We start from the raw sequence: 18,057 nt of genomic DNA, 5'->3' as shown, positions 1-18,057 counted from the left end.
GATTCCTATGGGTATGGCCACCATCATCAGCTGACACTCAAACTGTTATTAAAGATTGGCACATCTTTATCGGGGCATTTACAGCTGTAGCATTTCATTCAGATGAGGGCCCTGCTTTAGCCTCAATGGCATTCAGGGACACCATGGCTAAGTTGGGGGTCCAATTTCATTGTTCGTCTTCCTATCATCCAAAGAGTAACAGTATAGTGGAGCGAAAACAACAAGACTTAAAGCAGTCCTTAACAGTGAGAATATTAGGTATGGGTTGTAGTTGGCTGAATCACATATATGGAGTCCAGAGAGCACCTAATCATCTGCCAAGAAGGTCCCTGGGAGGGTGCACCCCATACAAGGTTCTGTTTGGCATACCAGAGGTCAGTGAAGCGGCTTTGCTGAACACTGGTCAGCACTTGAATCGCTCCCCCCGCAGCACCACCTGTTGCTGCCCTGTGTCCTGTGAGTCTTCCTGGCTCATAGTGTTCAATGCCCTCCTCCACCTGCAGGCACCCGCCTGCGCCTCATCCCTGGTGGCCAGTGGTGGCCTTTTTGTCTTCTCTTTTGCTGCCTTTCTTCTCCTTTTTTCTGCCTTTTGCTTTTCACTTTTATGCCTCTTTTTGCATCCTTCAATCATTTTTACTTGCCCTTTCTCTCGCATTTCCCCCTGGTGCTGCTGCCCTTGGGGCCCCGCTCCCTCCTTGCACCGTGTTTCCTGCCCTCCTGCCTCCCAGTTGAGCGAACCCTCCCTCCCCGTCTTAAAGGTGGCCGCTGTGTGGGCGTGCCGATGGTGCACGAAAGGCATGCATGTCTGCACCTGTACGCATCCGGACCGCGCCCAGCGCCAAGGATACTGGTTCCTGCACCATCCATTGATACGATGCCAGCACCCTGCATACCCTCAACACCAGGGGCTCCAACACATGCCACCATGCCTTGCGGAAGGTCACTCACGTCCCATTCTCCTGTTGCAAGTACACCTTCATTGCCATCGCACACCAAACTACCTGATGCTAGACCACCCGGACACCTTAGACGCATACTACTCAACACCCGATCCTTCATCAAACATGCAATAGAAGTATGGGACCTACTCGACTCATCACCCCGACGTCGCCTTCTTCATCGAGACCTGGATTACCACCACTTCAGCTCTGGACATCACCACTGCCATCCCTGCCAAATACAAAATCATACATAAAGATCGCGCCAACTGACCAGGAGGAGACTTTGTGATGGTCCACAAAAATTCACTCCACCTCACGACCGGAATCGATGTCCAAACCCCCAATCGCCAAACACATGTACTTTCAGATTCGGACTAATCTGAATGCCACCCTCCATGGCATCCTCATCTACAGATCCCTCAGACCCCGTCCCCTTCAACAAAGCCCTGACTGACCTCATTGCTTCTCATGCCCTCTCCTCAATGGACCATGTCCTCCTCGGCGACCTACATTTTCACCTCGACAACCTCAGCAATCCGAACACATCAACTCTCAGGGAGAACCTCACCACCATAGGGCTCAAACAACTGGTCAACCTCCTCACACACTCGGCAGGACACACCCTCAACTCTGTCTTCTCCACCGGAAACCACATCTCCTTCTCACACAACTCCGAACTCCACTAGACCGACCACCACTGCTTCCATTTCCACTTTACAAAGACCACCAAATGGCACAACTCGACTATGGCAAAGCACTTTAAGCCGGCATCAACAAGAAACCCTTCACAACATCAGACCTGCATACCTCAACCACCTACTTTCCTTCAACCCACCCCCCCAGGCAACTCTCCTCAGCTCAACAGGCCCTCGTCCCCATTTCTAGGATCCAGAGGAACACGGCTAGTGGAAGATCCTTCTCCTACCTCGCCGCAGATCTTGAACACCCTGCTGCTTCACCTCAGGCAGTCACCCTCACTGGCTCAGTTCAGGAAGGACCTCAAGACCTGGCTCTTTGACTGACCTGCGTCCCCCTTCAGTGCCTTGAGAGCCCCTGGGTGATAAGTCACGCTTGATCTTGATGGCTCTGGCACAGTGGTGGCAGACACACCTTTTGACATAAATGAACATGTCACTGTTTTGCAGGAATTACAGCAGTTACGTGATGAAAACTCATCTGCATGTGCCGCCACCTTGGGAATAAGGGATGCACCAATAACACCAACCGTCTGGATTCCAAAAGTTGGGGATCTGGTGCAAGAAAAAGTCACTGTGAAAAAGGAATTTGGCCCATCATATCGAGCACCAGTTCCCGTCCTGGGAATACATGATATAAGAACTGTCATCTTACCACAGCTGCCTGGTTTTTAAGGAAACTGTTTTGTCTCCATCGGCAGTGTCATGTTACACCATGTGGCTGATCCTACACTGCAGACCTAAAGGAATCCTGGGTAGTTCTTGAACCCTTCTTACTACCTACCAGGATGTACTTCTACAAGTTTAGCCAACAATGCTGACACTTCCCCAAGCTTGGTGAGGGTGGAAAATTATCTTTCATTAGTACCAGTGGCTTCTTCTGCGACAGTAAACATCCACACTTCTGACCAGTGTTATTCAAATTCAGCACAAACGGATAGAGTAGTTCAATACGATCCACCAAGCGGCACATCTGGCAGTTCTACCTTTCTGACATCGACTCCAATATTTGCAGGAATTAATTCAAGATATTTTGCCAACATCAATGATTCTTTAACTGATTCTTGTACGTCATCTGCAGTACCTGTATCAAGAACACGTAAGCTGTTCACTTACCTTAAACTAACTACTTAGTTTGTCCAAGGAACTATCTGAGGGTCCTATTAACTGTGCTTGCCTCTCTGCTCTGGATTGGTTTTGTCCTCATTTTCTTTCTGCTGATACGTGGTCATTACCTTCCTCAACACCTTGCTGTTGAACTGGTGAATGAGGTCCTAAAACCACATTTGTCTTCGCATAAGATCCGGAAAGACTTGTCCCTACTGATTATTTCAGCTATACCGATTCCTGATGGGACTGTTTGGGATAAAGTATCCTTTGATGTCTTTGGGCCGACGGTGATCCTTCGAATACCATATGTAAAGTTTCAATGAATTATATTATAACACTGGGAGTAGTTTCTTATGATTTCTGGTGATTGGGATGTAAAAACAGTTGATTCTATGCTTTATGAACTTGAATATTGTACTGTATTTGAAAGTGAAGATGTTTTTCAAACAACAGCTAATTATGGCCCTATGTTTTGTTACAATTATTACGGACATCATTTCATACATAAAGTTAGCACCCTGAGAGATGTTTATAATTATACACAATGGGAACTGTCTGACCCCACCAGTGGGGAGTTTTAAAACATATAAAGAAAAATGTGCATATTTTGTTACATCGTGCTCAGTAAATGCGGAGTCTTATTTCAAATTACCTCCTATGAAACTGCAAAATATTTTGTTAACAAATACCAGATTGATTTATTCTGATTCCTTTGTTTCCCAGTTGGCGATAGAAGGTTATAAATATTGGGTAAAGTCGATTCACTTAAAAAGTGTTTGGGGAACTAATTTTGGCGACAGAAGGCTATAAATATTGGTTAAAGTCGATTCACTTAAAAAGTGTTTGGGAAACAAAATTTTGGCGAATACAGGGAAGGTAAGTTTTGTTTAGAGCATGCAAATTATTTTTTTAAGTGCCACCCTACAGCACACTAGTTGTCCTGGTGAAAATTAAGGAAATTAATGCACCCAGTATTCCCTCACCATCTAAATAAAAAAATTGGCAGAAAATAATAGATGGCACTGAAGAACAGCTTGACGGGTGGGTCCAGAAAGGAACATTTAACTCAACACTTTCAAGTCCTGATGGGTAGTTATTGTGGCCAACGGACACAAATGGTTGTCATACATGTCCGGTAAACTCCACAGGGGGTTTTAGAGTAAGCCAACCTGACCCTCGTTACACATCATCACAACAAGATATTGTCACCACATATAGCGTAGGAAAAGGATGCAAACAGTGGCTGAAATCTTCCTACCTAGCATCCGTAAAAGAACACCTCAGTCTCTTATCAGAAAAAACATATTTACACAAAAACAATTACAAAAGCGCTTCCTATATGCAATTTATAAAGAAATTTGGAAACTTTCTCAAATAGAACCCGCAGTCCGGTTCAGAAAATAGATCAGGAAAACTTCCAGAAAGCATTAGCCGTTGTAGAAAATGGAATGAAAATTTTTTTAAGTTCTCATTTATGACAAGAGGTGGGAGGTACCATGCATGTGCCAGTGACACAGCCCGAACCTCTGAAGGGTTTGGCTTCTTAAAGCAGGCCTCAACCAACATATGAAAAGGAGAGAGAAAGAGCAATCCCCACCCTGGATTCCTCCCTGTTGAGCCTTGTCATGTAACCATAGGACTACCATAGGTTCATTATGAGGGCAGTTTAGTGCTTACTCTTAGATAAGCATGGTGGAGCTAACTGGGTGAAAGAGAGAAGAAAAGTTCCCACATTTCGACCCATTTCTCTGAAACATTAACACAATCTAGCTTTCCAATCTTTTTTACCGAGTGCAACCAGTCCATGTAGGTGGGGGGACTTAGATAACCAGTTAACACAGAGTTCTCTACGCGCAATTAGTACCACATGAAAAATAAACTTTCCCACTTCGTCTCTTGGACCTTCCCCTATCCCTTCCTGTATACCAAATATAACCAGTGCCAGACTTACCTTTATTTCTCATTTCATTATGTCTTACCCAGGTCACGTCAGAAAGTTTGGATATCCGGACACAGCCACAATAAATGCACGTAATCTGCATCCTCCAAGGCACACTTTGGACAGGGCCTCTTCCTCTGACCTCCAAGTTTTGCTAGTTTTCTTGGTGACCGGTAGGCCTTGTACACAGTAAATAAATGGTTTCAGAGAGGTGCAGACTTCACAGCAGACCAAAGTGAGTGCATTGATACTTGCCAACGATGCAGGATATCGGAAGGGAGTAGGTCTGTCTTTCAAACAGCTTCAAGAAGTAAAGGGGGGGGGCATCCTCTGCTTGAACCAGAGTCCAGTACCATTTAGATACCTCCTTCTTTAGCTCCTGTGTACATTGTAAATCCTCTTCCCATTCCGTTCTGAGCCCCACATCCGATTTCCCATGTAGCCAGCTTGCTATCTGAAGGTATTTGAATCTGGATAACTTGTTATTAGTACAGCCAGCTAAGGAGTCCCATGAAAGCAAAGAGTCCCCATGACCAGTTGTCCCCATCGTGTTACATCTGCGTCCATTAATGGAATAGCCAGCGCATCTTGGAAGCATTATGGGGTGCTGGGAGAATTCCATATTGGGGACATCTCACTGTAATATGGAATTCCTAGAATTCTTCTCACCTGAAACCATACTTAGCTGCATTTAGCACTCTGAATGTAACTTTTATTTTAGTACTTTGGATGGCCAAATTGGAAAAGAAAGTAACGACCTTTCCCCCTCAAGTCTTCAATTAATGCATGCAGCCAGGGGGATGCCTGCTGGTATCCCTTAGATAGTAGTAACCTAATGTTTTTCAGTTGAAAAGCCCAGCAGTATAGTATAGTTGAAAATGGGGGAGAGCTAACCCCCACCATTTATTTTCTTTTTACGTAGCTTCTTGCAGGCAATTCTTGAGTTTTTGTGTGTCCAATTAAACCAGAGAATTACCCCTGAAGCTTTTTAAACCACTCAGCCCTGAAATGTAAAGGCAAGGTATTAAAAATGAAAGTACATTTAGGCAGGATCATCATTTTGATTAAATGTGTTCTCCCTAGAATACAGAGCAGGAGATAAGCCCATGAATGGAGGAGTCTCTTGGTTTCTATGAAGTCTAGTGAAACTTACCTCTGACATATTTCCCAAATCCTTCACCACTCGAACTCCCAAATATCAAATGTCCTCCTTTTCTAACAGATTGCCCACTGGACAATTCCAAGACATCAATTTGGATTTGTCATCATTGATTAAATAGCCAGAGACTTTCCCAAAATTATTTATGGTGTCTAAACTTGCCAGAAAATAATTTTTAAAGTCTTGTAGCGGGCTTCTTTTTTTGACCCAGTCATGATAATGAAAAGGTAAAATCCTCTGGTCTTGCCTGATCCTCCTAACGAGTGGTTCAATATAAAGGTTGAACAGCAAGGGGGACAGTGGGCATCCTTGCCGAGTGCCTCTTCCTATTTGAAAATGTGGTGTAAGATTACCATTAACTAAATTCCTTGCTGATTCAATCAATTACTCAATCAATCAAATCTTTTGAGAGCGCACTACTCACTCATAAGGTCTCGAGGCGCTGAGGAGTGTGTCCTTAGTGATCAGTTGAAGAGCCAGGTCTTAAGGTCCTTCCTGAAATGAGGCAACAATAGCGACTTTCTGAAGTGAGGAGGTAAAGTGTTCCAACCTTTTGCTGCCAGGTATAAGAAAGATCTTTCTGGAGCTGAGGACTTCTTTATGCATGGTATGTTGGTGAGCGACTGCTGGGAGGAGCGGAGAGGTCTGGAAGGGGAGTACCATGTGATGTGGTGGTTGAGGTAGCTGGGTCCGCTGTCGTGGAGGGTTCTCGGCGGGGGATGTTTAAGATGAGCCTGGCGGCAGCGTTCTGAATTTCTTGCAGCTTGTTCAGGTTCTTCTAGGAGATTTCGGCATAGAGAGCGATGCTGTAGTCAAGTCTGCTCGTGATTAGGGCGTGTGTCACGGTTTTCCGACAGTTGGTTGGTATCCATCTGAAGATCTTCCGTAGGAGTTGGAGGGTGTGGAAGCAGGTGGAGGCGACGATGACGCCAAGGTTTTGTGCGTGGTCAGTAGAGGTGGAGGCCTGCCGAGTGTTGAGGGTAACAAGGAGTCGTCCCAGGCTGATGAGGAGGGTCCCAGGATGAGGATCTTGGTTTAGTCAGAGTTCAGCTTGAGGTAGCTCTCCCTCATCCAGGTGGTGACTGCTTCCATCCCGTCCATGAAGTTCTTATTGGCTGTTGAGGGGTTCTCTGTCAGGGAGATGATCAGCTGAGTATCATCAGCGTAGGAGACGATATTCATACTGTAGTTCCTGACGATGGGGGAGAGTGGGATCATGTAGATGTTCAACACCGTGGGGCGGCGAGCGGGCGGTTTCAGTACTGTGGTTAGTTCTAAATCCTGATTGGGAGATGTCCAGGATGTTGTTGTCCTCAACGTGTTGATTGCTTTCTTGCTGACCTCAGCTGGGAAAGGCAGTAGCGAGATGGGGCAGTAGTTCTTGAGATCCATTGGTGTCGGCTGTGGGTTTCTTCAGAAGTGGGCGGATCTTGGCATACTTCCAGTCTTCGGAGTATATTGTTGACTCTAGGGAGCAGTTGATGATCTTGCAGAGTTTGGGCACAATCGAGTCACTGTCCTTGTTGAAGATGTAGTGGGGGCATGGTGTTGGTCGGGGCTCCAGATTGGATGATGCTCATGATGGAGTGGGTCTCATCCGACTTGAGGGGGGTCCAGGTGTGCAGGAGTCGTGGGGGTTTGGAAGACCGTGGCAGGTGTGTTATTGGTGAGCTCAGAGAGTCTTGGGGTCCGAAACTGTAGGAGATGTCTTTGATCTTCCGATGGAAGAAGGTGGCCAGTCTGTCACAGAGATACTGAGATGGAGGTATGTTAGTGGTCTCGGATTGTGGTTTGGTCAATCTTTGATGACGTTGAAGAGTTCTTTAGTGTTGTATGTGGTGGAGTTGATGCGTTCCTTCAGGGCGGATTTCCTGGTGGACCTGAGGAGTCTTTGGTGGAATCTAGTGGTGGATTTGAAGGTTGCAAGGTCTTCTGGGGATCTGCTGTTCCTCCACTTCTTCTCCAGCCTTCTGCATGAACGCTTTGATTCCTGTAGAGCGTGGATGAACCAATTGGCTTTCTTTGAGGAGTGTTTCTCTGTGGTCATCCGGACAGAAGCTAGGGTGTCGGCGCAGTCGGTGATTCATTTGTGGAGGTTGCGAGCTGAGGTGTTGGCATCTGTTGTGTCGGGGTGGTGAGTTGCTGGGGGTGTTGATGAGTTGCTCCTCTGAGGTGTGGTGCCATTTCCTGTAGGTGGGGCATGTTAAGTGAGTGTACGCTGCGGGCGTGGAGATGGAAAAGTGGATGCAGTCATTGTCGGTACAGTGTAGCTGGGTCGAGTCGATGATGGTGACGTTGCTGCTGGTGGAGAAAATGGGGTCGAGAGTGTGTCCGGCAGTGTGCATTGGTGAGGGGACCAGTTGCTTGAGCCGGATTGTGCCCAGGTTCTCGAGTAGTGTTGAGGTGTTGTGGTCGCGGAGATCGATGAAATGGAAGTTGAGGTCGTCGAGGAGAATGTAGTTGTGAAGGCTAGTGCGTGGGGAGCTATGAAGTCGACGATGGCATCGCTGAACGCTGGGCGTGGTTCAGGTGGTCTGTGGATGAGGGTGCCACGGGTGGTGGTCTGAGGGGTGGTGTGCACTTGGAAGTGGAAGTGCTCCATAATGGGGGTTAATTCCTGTGTGTTGATCATCAATCGGCGGGTAGTCTTGTGGGTGATGATTATGCCACCTCCTGGTCTGGATGGACGGTCCTTGCACAGCAGCTTGTAGTCTCTGGGGATGGGGATGTCCGGATGCTGTGTTCATGTCTCTTAAAAAAGCAATGTCTGGGCGGGTGGTGTCTATCAGGTCCCATTTCTCCACAGCATGTTTGTGTAGGGAGCCGACGTTGAGGAGGATGCACTTGAAGTGGTCTGGAAGCAGATCTGGCACTGTGGGTCTGGCGTTTGACGTGCAGAGAAAGTGAGGTGGCAGTGGCGCCAGGAGAAAGGTCGACAGGTGCTCCGACGTCCAGGGTTCGGTGCGTGGAGGGTCCTGGCATCGTATCATTGGGTGGTGCGAGATCCAGGGTCTGTGACGCTGGACACGGTCCAGGCACGGACGGGCACAAATGGGCTTGCCTTTGGCGCACCATCGTCACGACCACACAGCTGCCATTAAGAAGAGGAGGGTGGAGTGGTCAGCTGGAAGGTGGGAGGGCAGGAAGCCCTACAAGGGCGGGGAGCAGGCCCGCTGTAGCAGCAGCGGCATGGAAAAGGGAAAGCAGAGTGAAAGAGAGAAAAAAGGCAAAGTACAGAAAAATGAATGAAAGAAATAAAAGGCAGACAGATGCAGATGGCCACTAGGGCATCAGGGATGAGGCGCAGGTAGGTGCCTGCAGGTGGAGACGGGCCTCGAACACAGAGCCAGTAGACTCTGTGAAGACACAGCAGCAGCGGTGGCCACGCAGGTGGGAGTGACGGACGCTAGCCAAATGGTCAGTGAGTCGCCCTTGACTGCACAGCGGCCACCCTTAAAAGGGGAGGGGGATTGGTCAGCTGGGAGACAAAGGGCGGGAAGCACTACAAGGGGGGGGGTGCATGGCGGCAGCTGGGAGGGGGGAAGCGTGGGAGCAGAAAAAGAGTCAAAGGAGAGGAAAAGAGAGATAAAAGGCAGAAAAAAGAATCAAAGAGATAAAAGGCAGACAGACCTGGCAGACGCAGATGGCCTCTAGGCAACCAGGGATGAGGCATAGGCAGGTGGCTGCGGTCGAGATGTACCTCGAACACCGAGCTGGCAGGTTCTGTGAAGAGGCAGCAGCAGCCACGCAGGAGGGAGTGACAGACGCTGGTCAAAAGGTCAGTGAAGTCGGAAGGGGATTCATAGATTGTGTTTATTACTTTAAGAAAGTTGCCTCCTAAATCATTCTGCTTGATCACTGCTTGCACAAAAGGCCAGCTTGCTTTAGTGGCGTCGATGGTCATTATGGAGAGATGGGAGTTAGTATCTATTGCCATGTCTATTGCAGAATCTAAATTGTGAATCAAATCCCCAAAGTGCCTCTCTCTCATAAAGACTTTCTGATTACCATGAACCAGCCTTCCCATCACTTTATCTAACCTTTTAGCCAATAACTGTGCAGAATTGTATAATCATAATTGGGAAAAGATGTAGGTCTGTATGACTAACAACTCTTAGGAACTTTATTCAGCTTCAATATTAAGGTTATAATAGCTTCATTCCAGAAGGATGGGAGAGGCTTTTATAAACAGGACATTCATTAAGTTCATCAGAACTGGGGTAAGCTCCTCTCTTAGTACCTTAAGTAGCTCACTAGGTATGTCAGCCGGGCCTGGTGCCTTCCCATTCTTTAACCCACCAATTATACTCTCTACTTCTGCTATATTAATCTGTTGATCGAGGTACTGCTACATATCTGGGTCTAGTGTGGGAAGGGCATCCTCCCTTAACCATTAATCTATTTCCTTTTTCATTAGCTAGAACATCGTCGGTGTAGGGGTCTCGAAAAACATTAACAAAGGCTTTGTCAGAATCTACTACACAACGCTCATTGGTCTCTATAATCACTATTTCATTGATCAAGTTTCTGACATTCTCTGTCCTGACCTTCCAACGCTAATAACCGCCCATATCCCTCACCATGCTCATAGTGTGCCAGCTTACTAACTTCCCATTTCGTCCGCACCACTCCCTCTAAAATTTCCCAAAGGGATCCCTTAACCTCTCTCATCTGATTTTGTAATCCCACTTGTCCAAGAGGGTCATTACAGCTATTAAGCAACCAATGTAGTTCACCGATCTAACTCCAGCTTCATCACTCTATTATTGTTTTCCTTCCTTCTATGTGCTGCACAGCTAATCAATCTCCCACGAATAAAGGCCTGGTACGTATCCCATATAATGTGAATTGGGGCACAGCCCTCGTTTAGCTCGAAAAATTCTCTAGTGTCTTGCTCCAGAGATTCGATAATCTCTTGCTGTCCTAGGAGAGACCTGTAGATGGTCCATCTAGTGGGTGCAAAAGAACTAGCAAGGAGAAGTTCAGCTTGCACTGCAGAGTGGTCTGAGAGGTGCCCTGGATGGTGTGTAACCCTCACAAGCTTATTCCCCAGCCCAACATCCGTCAAAAAGAAATCAATTCTGGATGCGTGCCCATATTCTTTATTGCAATAAGTGTACTACTTAACATGACCGGCCCATCTTCGCCAGGGATCTGTCAAGCCCATATTCTTCATTATATGGTGCAGACACTCTCTCATTCTTGGTGAATTGGCCATAGGCCTAGAGGTAGACCTGCCTAAAACAGGGTTTAACAGAACATTTAAGTCCCCTCCTATTACCATGAAATTCCTACTCTCAGCTGAATGACTGTAAAACTCTCCAAGAGGAGCTGGAACATCCATATTTGGACCATAATAGGTCACAAAAGAGTACCCCGTACCATATAATCTGCGATGTAGTTTGCCAGGTGGCCTTGAACAGATTTCTTTAATATAATCATCACCCCCTTCAGATTACAATTTTGATCCATACAGGTAAACTGGTTGATCCATCTTGCTCCTTAAGAATTTTTCTCCATTCCTCCTGTGGTAAGTGTGCTTCCTGTAACAATATGACGTTGTTATTTGAGAGTCTCAGAAACTCTAAGATTCTCCTCCTCCTCCTACTTACTACTCCGAGGCCGTTTACGTTCCAGGTTAAGAATTCTAGGCTGCGAAAAACCCCTGACCTCTTCATCCTGCTCCAGGTACCACTCTCCAATTCATGTGATATTCATAACCATAGCTGAGGACCATCACTTTTTTGATTTTCTCCCAAATGCTCCCCACCATGTGAACGCCTGTTGTAATCATCATACTCAGTGCCCTTCGTACCCACAGTTTGCCCCCATGGGGCCCACCCCTCCCTGGGGAATCCTCCCCTTAACCAAACTGGGTAGTTCCTCATACCCTTGAGCTCCACCTCTCTAGAGGACTTAGGGCCTCATTACAACCCTGGTGGTCACCGACCGCCAGGGTTAAAACGGCGTTCGTACCGCCAACAGGCTGGCGGTACGAAATGCCATATTATGACCGTCACACCGCCGGGACCGGCGGTTTACCGCCATGGATGTCCCGGTGGTTAGAATCCGCCAGGGCACGCTGCCCTGGGGATTTTGACTCCCCTTACCGAGTCTGGTGGTAAGGGGACTTGCGGGGTCCCTGGGGGGCCCTGCACTGCCCATGCACTTTGCATGGGCAGTGCAGGAGCCCCAAGGCACAGCCCATCGCGATTTTCACTGTCTGCCTGGCAGACAGTGAAAAGCGCGACGGGTGCTTCTGCACCCGCCACACCGACACATTGCCGCCGGCTCCTAATGTTACGGCCGACATCCCCGGTGGTCGGAAACTCTGTTTCCGCCCGCCGGCCCAGCGGGGAGGTCCAAATGCGGCCGGCAAGTTTCCGGCCGCATGGGCAGCCGACTGGCGGTTCAGCCTTGGCAGTCGGCCTCGTCCGACCGCCAAGGTTGAAATGAGGGCCTTAGTGTTTTGTTTTTATCTGATTTATCTGCCTCTCAACCTCGGAAGGATCCCTTATATTATGTATTTTATTATTCCACACTACCATTAGAATAGCAGGAAACTTCACTTGTGGAGTGGCACCTGCCGACTTTAACTCCTGAATGTACTTCCCCAACTCCCACTGCCGATTTTGGGATGCCCTGGAGATGTCAGACCTAACACTAAATGACCATCCCTCCACTCTTAAAAACCTTTTTACTTTTAGGGTTTCTGAAAGGATCTGCTCTTTTAGAGGGTATGAGCTGAAGTTTACCAGGATTTTCCTGGGTCTGTCTCTGTTAGGGTTTCTCCTAAAAGGGTTGCTGTGCACTCTCGATATCTCCTGGTTAAGGTTTGTATGGGCAACTGAGGGAATGTGTTCCTTAATTAGGGTCATGACAAACTCCTTTATCTTCTCTCCTTCCACTCCTTCCGAAGTAGCCAGGAATTTTGACTTATTCCACCTAAAGTTATTTTTCAGCGTCTCCAATTTCTCACAGTTCTTTTTTGCCTTGTTTCAGTGACTAAATTTCTTTACTTTGATCTCTATGTCTGCATGCACTGCTCCTAAGGAGGCTTCCACAGCACTTAACTGATCACAGGTGCCCTGAATTCAGACTCAGATGTTGCAAATTTGATTCTAATCGCCTCCATCAGGGTACGTAGTAGGGTTTCAGTGCTCTCCTGGTTTGTAGGATGGTGCACACTACCTACTTCATGCGTTACTGGAGATGAAACTGCTGCTCCTTTTTGACCAGTAGACCCCTGGAGACACCCTTGGCCTGTGGAGGTGGACTCAATGTCATCCACCAACATGCCTGACAAGGATGGGGGGGGGCCTGAATCCATATTCATGGAGAGAGTTGGAGTGACCCATGAATTAGACTGATTTAAGTTCTCTTGGGCAATCTGAACCTTAAGAAAGGATCTAAGCAAGTGGGTAATTCTTACTCTCCCATTAGTTGCACCTGCTGTGCTGCCTGTTTCTCCCCCCGCTCTTTGCGCAGCTAGGCTAACCCTCCTATTCTGGTGTTGTGGCCCACTGGGTTCCACCTCCTTATACTGAGGTGGTACAGTGCTCACCTTTCTCCCTCTTACCGCGTGCTTGCTTCTGGCCCCAGGGCCTGTCAAAGGTGAATCTGGAGAAGTTGCAGGGTCCAGTCCATCTGTTCTTTTACTGTGTCCTGACATGGTGTTAACAGAAGGTTTCCCTTATTTCCCTGATCCTTGCCGTCTATTCTTGGACCCTGGCCCAGATCTGCCACATTTTGGGGTCATATGGCTTTGTAGATGCGTGTCCTGCACCACTGGCGTGGAGCAATCTGTACAGTAAAAGGCAGATTGTGGCAGATAGCTTGTGCTGACTCTGCCTATGCTGCCCTGGAAGCCTATCCGGGCTGAGGCACGCTAGCCTCACCGGAGTCATAGGGCCACCCACGACCACGGGAGTCCGAGTCGGACAGCCCATTCACTCTGCAACATGTCACTCCAAAGAAAGCCCAAGGTGAGAGAAGCATGTTACCGTCAGTTACAGCATATAACTCCGGAGAGGCGGAGAGCTTCCGGCCTGCTTGTTAGCTGGCCGCCATGTTCCCCCAATTGAATGAACACCTTGTCCAACTGCATATACACCCGGAACAACATAATTTCTTCTGAAATCAACATTATATAAAATGGCATGTCGCCTTTACAACATGGACAAAGTCAACTAAGGTTTATTGTGCAATTAGGTTGAACGTTACAAGTCCTGGAAAGTGGTTGCATACGATGGCAATAAATTATCTCGAAAGACCTGTTTGCCACATTTAATTTAAAGCGCCAGCAACAAATATTGGTTAAGAAAGAAGCAACTTATTCCATGATTAACATCCAAAGGTTAGAAAAGTTGCCTTTTACTGTGGCAGAAATACCATCTGCTGTCTTGTTAATTCTTGGGGTTATTAATCTACCTATTTCCACACTTCAATTTTGAAGCACGTTCCTATAGGCAGATATGAAAGGCTAGGAGATAGTTACATTCATGAGATGCGGGAGCTGCCCTTCTCGTACAAATGTTTCAATGGCATGAAAGAGGTCTTTCTTAGCGGAAGCGAGTGTGAGACTTCTGTGAACCATTCGATCATTTGTAAACAAATGTCCCTTTACGGAGCATGTAGTGCTTCAGTAGCAAATTTAGGCTGTTATCTGAAAGGAGTTCCTATCACTTTGATTCATCCAGCGTTCCAGATGCTTTTGAATGGGAGCTTAGTTTTTCTGAACAAAGAGAACTGTTGCAGAATGCGAGCCAGAACTGCCTACGTTGTTTCTGTCTCCCAAATTGTCACCTGTTGCGGTAATGTGCTTTTTCCTCTAACGCAATTGATGAGAGTAAGAGAGGTATGGCCTCATATTGCTACTTCAAATGTAAATTTTGACAAGCTAAGCAGACTGAAAGCTCTTATTTCTAAAACATGTGGTTCTTGCATCTGCCCGTGAGACCTATGCTCTCCAAGTGGCGAGGTCATCGGCAGAGATACAGTCCTCTTAAATACTAACTTTCCTAAAAATGTCAGTGAATTGATAGGATGAATTTGTAATACCTCGGACACCTCTGGGATTGTAGATTTCTTTAGGGCTGTTGGTTCCAGTTTTATCAGCACCTTTTCCTCTATATTTGACATCATACCTTCAGCCACACACACTATTTTTTCAAGTGTTTTCTTGGGATTCCCTATTACTTTGGCATTAATTGGTGGCATTTTGCTGTTGCTATTCTTTCTTCACAATGGCTGCCCCTCTCAACAAGGCTGACATTGGCATTTCCGCCAACCCAACTGTGTTGTGAACCCATGATGCAGTGCTTTGGTGCACAACTCCAGGAAGAACTGGAGTGCAACTGGTTTAGGTCATTCAGACCAGTTTTTAACTGAATGCAGCCTTTCGTTCACTGCTTGTGGTGCCCTTTCGAACATGCACCGGAAGTGCATCTTGCTATGCATAGCACTCATTGAACGCTGATCTGTTGATGTTCTCGCTGAGGGCTCAATACTAGGCATGCATATTGGGATTGCGTTAGTTGGGGGAAAGCTTCCTATGAGTCACCCCTTGAGGATCAAGTGGCTCTTGGTGCTACAACACCTGGCACTGCTCAAGATGCTGCCGCCTCAGCTGGAGCTGAGGTAATGGAACATGAGTGCTCTCTCACCTTCCTTGCCAATGAATTGGTTACATTAACATCTGCCAAAGTGGGGTCTTTCCTGGATGCTATTAAAATTGATAACATTGTTGATTTTCTTAAAGACCATGATTATTGCTGGCCTGTTAACATTTGGCCCTATTTTGACTGCTATGTTTCTAAATTCTAAATTGACCAGTTTTTTAATTGACCAACTTTTTGTCTGTTTGATTGATTTGAAAGTTATATTTGTAGAAATGGCAGTTTTTGCTTTAGGCTTTGTTAGGGACCTCTACACTTTGAACCAACAATGGGGAGGGAGTCGTGAGGTTACGTTAGCTATTACAGAGGCATTTTATTTTAGCCTAGGCCTGCAACTTGTGCCCTTTCATTCCGAGGCATGCATTTTTATTCTTCTATAATTTTAGCAGAAGCCTTATTTTATTGGAAGATGTTTTTATTATTTTATCAACTTGTCATTTTACACAGACTTCTGTTATTCTTTGCTCTGCACGACATTTTCATTCTGTGCCTCATTCAAGATTGTACGTGATAAGTTCCAAATTACTGCCAGCGCAAAGCGTTCATCATGTCCCCGGCTCTCATACACAGAAATGTACGGGTTGTCACGTCAGGACAGTTTTCTCAGAACATCAGCTGTTTTATTATAAAACATCTCACTGCCCCTGCATGATAAAGGGGAATTCTAACCACTTCCCATTGTACACTGCACATCACCTTTGTGGTTTCTGCTAAGACCTGATGCCTTCTTGTGGGAGAATTCACATTAGAGCAACAGACCACTTCTTTATCTACAATCACAGGTATGGGGGATAGGGTTCTCCTGAGGGGGCCTGTTGAGCAGATTAGGGCTTCTAATGGAAGGCTTTTGTAGAGAACCTTAGTAGTGCAGGTAGGGATTTTAGAACCACTGTTCAGAAAGTATGGTGGGGCTTTTCCTATGTTTCACTATTCTTGTGACTGCCTTCCTTTTATTATTTTTTTTCATCCTTATAATCGCAATACATGCCTGTTAGACCTTACAGCATTAGGGTGGTCACCCCTAACTTTTTCCCTGCCTCCCTCCACTTTTTAGATACTGTTTTTGCTGGTTTTAAGACTCTGCACACTTTACCACTGCTAACCAGTGCTAAAGTGCATATGCTCTCTCCCTTTAAACGTGGTAACATTGCATCATACCCCATTGGACTATTTAATTTACTTATAAGTCCCTAGTAAAGTGCACTATATTTGCCCAGGGCCTGTAGATTAAATGCTACTAGTGGGCCTGTAGCACTGATTGTGCCACCCACTTAAGTAGCTCCTTAACCTTGTCTCAGGCCTGCTACTGCAAGGCCTGTGTGTGTGAAGTTTCACTGCCAATTCGACTTGGCATTTAAAAGTACTTGCCAAGCCTAAAACACCCCTTTTTCTACATTTAAGTCACCCCCAAGGTATGCCCTAGGTAACCCATAGGGCAGGGTGCTATGTAGTTAAATGGCAGGACATGTACCTGTGTAGTTTACATGTCCTGGTAGTGTAAAACTCCTAAATTTGTTTTTACACTGCTGTGAGGCCTGCTCCCTTCATACGCTAACATTGGGGCTGCCCTCATATATTGTTTGAGTGGTAGCTGCTGATCTGAAAGGAGTAGGAAAGTCATATTTAGTATGGCCAGAATGGTGATACAAAATCCTGCTGAATGGTGAAGTTGGATTTAATATTACTATTTTAGAAAAGCCACTTTTAGAAAGTGAGCATTTTTCTGCACTTAAATTCTTCTGTGCCTTACAATCCACGTCTGGCTTGGTTTAGTTGACAGCTCCCTTGTGCATTCACTCAGACACACCCCAAACACAGGACACTCAGCCTCACTTGCATACATCTGCATTCTGAATGGGTCTTCCTGGCCTCGGAGGGTGGAGGGGCTGACACATACATGTCAAAGGACAGTAGCCTGCCCTCACAGAAAGGACTGCCACACCCCCTACTGGGACCCTGGCAGACAGGATTGAACTGAAAGGGGACCTTGTGCACTTCTAAGCCACTCTTTGAAGTCTTCCCCACTTCAAAGGCACATTTGGGTATTTAAACAGAACCTCTGCTCCCTACCAACTCAGACACTTGCTGGAGAAGAGACCCTGAACCAGAACCTGCAACCTGCCAGGAAGACCTGCCTGGCTGCTCAAAGGACTCACCTGTCTGCTTTCTATGAAAGACTGCTGCCTTGCTGTTGCCCTGCTGCCTTGCTGCTCTCTGGCTGTGGTGAAGAAAATGCTCTCAAAGGGCTTGGATAGAACTTTCCTCCTGTTCCCTGAAGTCTCAGGACCAAAAAGACTTCATCTCTACAAGAAGGACTCCTTGTTGGGTGAAATTCGACGCATACCCTGCCAGAAACAACGCACAGCCTGCACCGCGGTGAAAAATTCACTGCACGCCGAAACCAGAATGACGCAGCCCGACTTCGCAACGAGAAGATCGACGCAGCGCCAGCTTAGCGACCGGAAATTTGATGCACAGTCAACCGGATCAACGCACAGCCGAGCCGGAACGACACAGCCCGACTTCCAAAGAAGAA

The 18,057-nt window shown here is 46.8% G+C and overlaps 1 protein-coding gene across 9 annotated transcripts in view; it reads right to left on the bottom strand.

Annotated features, from left to right (window-relative positions):
- The window catches only part of RPH3AL (rabphilin 3A like (without C2 domains)), a 920,330-nt gene that overhangs the window by 720,834 nt on the left and 181,439 nt on the right, over positions 1–18,057 (bottom strand). The window contains exon 4 of one of the 9 annotated variants that reach the window (XM_069226392.1): positions 1,089–1,170. The exons of the other annotated variants lie outside the window; for them this stretch is intronic. The gene's annotated coding sequence lies outside the window, so the exon portion shown is untranslated. The remainder of the gene's footprint in view (positions 1–1,088; positions 1,171–18,057) is intronic. 9 annotated transcript variants of the gene reach the window in all.

The sequence above is a fragment of the Pleurodeles waltl genome, chromosome 3_1 (genome assembly GCF_031143425.1).
Source record: "Pleurodeles waltl isolate 20211129_DDA chromosome 3_1, aPleWal1.hap1.20221129, whole genome shotgun sequence".
NCBI classification, from domain to species: Eukaryota; Metazoa; Chordata; class Amphibia; order Caudata; family Salamandridae; genus Pleurodeles; species Pleurodeles waltl.
This window is presented reverse-complemented; position numbering and strand designations above follow the sequence as displayed.